Below are 4500 nucleotides of genomic sequence, written 5' to 3'. Positions count from 1 at the left end.
CCATGGGAAGACAGAGAGAGAAGGGTCTGCTCATGGGCCGCCAGCCTTGCTCCAGGTTCCTTGAAAGTCCCAGGTTCCTTGAAAGTCCCAGGTCTCAAGAGAATAGGGTGCAGAGTGATAGTATAGAACATGATCTCTAGCCTCCATGTGATCACATGGGCACGAGCACTCAGACCACACAAAGAAAAATGGAAAAGGTACCAGGCATGTGGAAGTGCTGGCTTCCGGGTGGGATAATCAGTGAGCACAGGGTAAGCCTCACTGGGGAGAGGCCTACAAACACTGAGAAGGTGGAGCAGATGTGTGTCTGGGCAGAGCTCCAGAGGAAGGGATGCAGGTTCAGGTTGGTTGGAGGCTAGAGAGGAACTAGTAAAGAGTGGCTCATAGGTGACACCGGGGTCCAGGGTCACATCAAGGGCCTCTACTCTGAAGCATGAGGGCTCACTAGAGGGTGTCAAGGGTGTGACACTTGACTCAGGTCTAAAGGGATCTCTCCAGGGCCTCTGGGAATAGAGCCTGGCAGGGTGGGAGGCAAGCATGGGAGCAGTGAGGTTTGGCCATACATCAGGCAAGAGAGGAAGTCCTTTTGATCCTGCTGCCTCAGCATCTGTAGAGTCTCATTTTCTTTGCCATCTCACACCAGGCCGAATGCAACCATCTCCTTTCCTATACTCAACTATCGAGTTGTGTTGTGCTGTTTTCCTAGGGAGATGCATAGAGATGCTTGTTCACCCCGGGTGGGGTAACCACAGAGCAAAGAGAAAATTCCTACCAAATCTAGTTTGAAGATTTATTTTTTATTATATGAGTTACACTGTAGCTGTCTTCAGACACACCAGAAGAGGGCATCAGATCTCATTATAGATGGTTGTGAGCCACCATGTGGTTGCTGGGATTTGAACTCAGGATCTCTGGAAGAGCAGTCAGTGCTCTTACCCACTGAGCCATCGCTCCAACCCCCAAATCCAGTTTTTTGTTTTGTTTTGTTTTTGTTGTTTTTGTTTTTTCGAGGCAGGGTTTCTCTGTGTAGCTCTGGCTGTCCTGGAACTCACTTTCTATAGACCAGGCTGGCCTCGAACTCAGAAATCCTACTGCCTCTGCCTCCCAAGTGCTGGGATTAAAGGCATGAGCCACCACTGCCCAGCCATTTAAACAATTGTTTTTTTGTTTTTTTTTTTAAGATTTATTTATTGTTATATGTAAGTACACTATAGCTGTCTTCTGACACACCAGAAGAGGGTGTCAGATTCCATCGCAGATGGTTGTGAGCCACCATGTGGTTGCTGGGAATTGAACTCAGGGCCTTCAGAACAGCAGTCAGTGCTCTTAACCACTGAGCCATCGCTCCAGCCCCAAATCCAATTTGAAACAGTGAGTTGATTGAGGTTAATTGCAGGAGCATGGGTGGGGGCCATGCACAAGTGGCTCCTGACAGCCCCATCACTGAGAAGCCCATGCAGCTTGGGTGCTAATTGCCAAACTGCATCACAGGAACTCCCTAACATGCTGGGCTTGGCTACGGACCTCAGACCGCCTTTACACAGACCCTGAGCTCAAAATGGGAACCGCAGTGGGTTTGTTTTGTTTTGTTTTCAAACAGAACCAACAAATAGGATTCTGAGTAAAGAATAATAATGAAGAAAGTCATGTCACAGGCTGAAAAGTGGCTCAGTGCTTAAGAGCAATCTTTGCTCCTGCAGAGGACCAGAGCAGCACCTATAGGGTGGCTCACAACCATTGACAACTAGTTCTAGGAGATCCAGTGCTCTTTTTCTGGCCCCTGAGGGCATCATGCATGCATGTGGAACACACACACACACACACACACAAAGGCAAAACACCCATACAGGTAAAATTTTGTGTGTGTGTGTGTGTGTGTGTGTGTGTATGTTTTCAAGATAGGGTCTTACTATGAAGTTTTGGCCATCCTGAAACTCGCTTTATAGACCAGGATGGCCTCAAATTCAGGTGCCTCTGCCTCCCAAGTGCTTGAATTAAAAGCATTTAGCATCATGCCAGAAAAAAATAAGTATATTCTTTTAAAGGTAAAAATGTAGCTGGGCAGTGGTGGCACACGCCTTTAATCCCAGCACTTGGGAGGCAGGGGCAGGCAGATTTCTGAGTTCCAGGCCAGCCTGGTCTACAGAGTAAGTTCCAGGACAGTCACAGCTATACAGAGAAACTCTGTATTGAAAAACAAAAACAAAAACAAACAAAAAAAAAAAACAGGTAAAAGTGTGTTGGGCAGTGGTGGCATAAACCTTTAATCCCAGCACTCAGGAGGCAGAGACAGGTAGATCTCTGTGCATTCAAGACCAATATGGTCTACAGAACAAGTTCTAGGATAGCTAGGGTTACACAGAGAATCCATATTTCTAAAAATAATGATAATGTTGATAATGATAATAATAATACAATGGTAATCACATTACTATAGCAACCCTAAATATTTATTCGCTGAAAAGGAGCTTCAAACTACAAAAAAGCTAAATGTGACCGAGCTGCAAGGGAAAGCAGACCAGTCTACAATAGTCAAATATTTCCATAGTTCTTTCCCAATGATTAGAAAAACACTAATGTGACTAACCTGTTGGGCACAGCTGACATTTATACTCTGCTCCACCGAACAACAGCAGACTTTATGATCTCTTTGCATATATATTTATTTACTTACTTTTTATATGTGAATACACAGTTGCTTTCTTCAGACACACAAGAAGAGGGAATTGGATCCCATTACAGATGGTTATGAGCCACCATGTGCTTGCTGGGAATTGAACTCAGGACCTCTGGAAGAGCTGTCAGTGCTCTTAACCACTGTGTCATCTCTCCAGCACTATGATTTCTTTAAATATCTTCATCTTTCTAGTTGGTTGGTTGGTTGTAAAAGTAACTTTATTCTCCTGAAGTAATTGTCCTCTCCAAGGCTTAGTGACTTCATCTGATAACCTAGGCCTAGTCCTGGAAGCTTCTAGACTCTGCACAATCTCATCTAGGCCTAGAATGTTTTCAGATCTGTGACTTACTGCTGAATAAGCTCACCCTTTTGGAGTTCTTTCTGAGCTCTGCCTGCCTGATTCAACTCAGCTGTTCTGGCCCAAACTCTTCTTCAAGCTGACTGGCTCAATCAGGCTTCTCTATCAGCCTCTGACTGATAATTCTGCTTGGCCTCAAACTAACTCTGGCAATCTGCTCTAATCTTCTGGGTCTGTCTCATTCCCTTGGCTCACTCTGTCTTTACCTGTGTGTAGCTTGTTCTCCCTCTGCAACCTGCTTCTGTACAACTGCTCTGGGTAAACTCCCCCCCTACCTACCTCCCCCCCCCCCACTCTCCCTTATGTAGCTTCCCTTTTCTCTCTTCTTGTGAGAGTTGAGCATACCTTACTCTGTCAAATCTTTCTCTGATTTGTCACTTTGTCTGCCATTCAATTAGAAATCACAGGTGCTTCCTTCTACAAACTAATTTTACCTTCACTGTTTGGGATTAAGTGTGTATTAAGGACCTGTTTGTATTCCAACCAGAGGTATTAAAGGTGTGTGCTAGGGCTGAGCCACACAACTAGAAACAGGGTTTTTCAGTAAATAACACAATCTCGGGGCTCACAGTGTGATCTTGCAGCAATTGGCTGGGCCATTGGTTTAAAACAAAGTTTCACTTGGTAGCCATGTGTGGCCTGGAACCCATTCTGTGGTTCAGTGTGACCTTGATCTTCCAGAATCCTGTTGACTTCAGGCCCTGTATGGCCTGAAACCCATCCTGTGGTTCAGCTACCTGCAGGCCATAATAGAGGCATGTACCACCAAGGGCCCTGTTTTTCTTAAGTGCACATGGAACATTTATCAAGCTAAACTATATTCTGCACCGAAAATAACTTAGTACATTACACTTATAAGGCAGGCAGATCTCTGTGAGTTCAAGGCCAGTTTGGTCTACATAGATCCAGGATAGCCAGTAAGACCTTGTTAAAAAAGAAGAAGGAGCCGGGTGTGGTGGCGAATGCCTTTAATCCCAGCACTTGGGAGGCAGGGGCAGGTGGATTTCTGAGTTCAAGGCCAGCCTGGTCTACAGAGTGAGTTCCAGGACAGCCAGGGCTACACAGAGAAACCCTGTCTTGAAAAACCAAAAAAAAAAAAAAAAGAAGAAGAAGAAGAAGAAGGAGAAGGAGGAAGAAGAGGAGGAGGAAGAAGAGAAAGAGAAGAAGGAAGAGAAGGAAAAGAACAAAAGAGGGAGAAGAAGAAGAAGAAGAAGAAGAAGAAGAAGAAGAAGAAGAAGAAGAAGAAGAAGAAGAAGAAGAAGAACCAACAACAACAAAAAGGAAATAGGACTCAGATGATGGAATAGGAGAGATGGCTCAGAGGTTAAAAGCATTGACTGCTCTTCCAAAGGTCCTGAGTTCAATTCCCACCAATCACATGGCTGCTCATATCCATGTATAATGAGATCTGGTGCCCTCTTCTGTCATGCAAGCAGAACACTGTATACATAATAAATAAATCTTC

Source organism: Mastomys coucha, unplaced genomic scaffold, assembly GCF_008632895.1.
Source record: "Mastomys coucha isolate ucsf_1 unplaced genomic scaffold, UCSF_Mcou_1 pScaffold21, whole genome shotgun sequence".
Taxonomy (NCBI): domain Eukaryota; kingdom Metazoa; phylum Chordata; class Mammalia; order Rodentia; family Muridae; genus Mastomys; species Mastomys coucha.
This window is presented reverse-complemented; position numbering follows the sequence as displayed.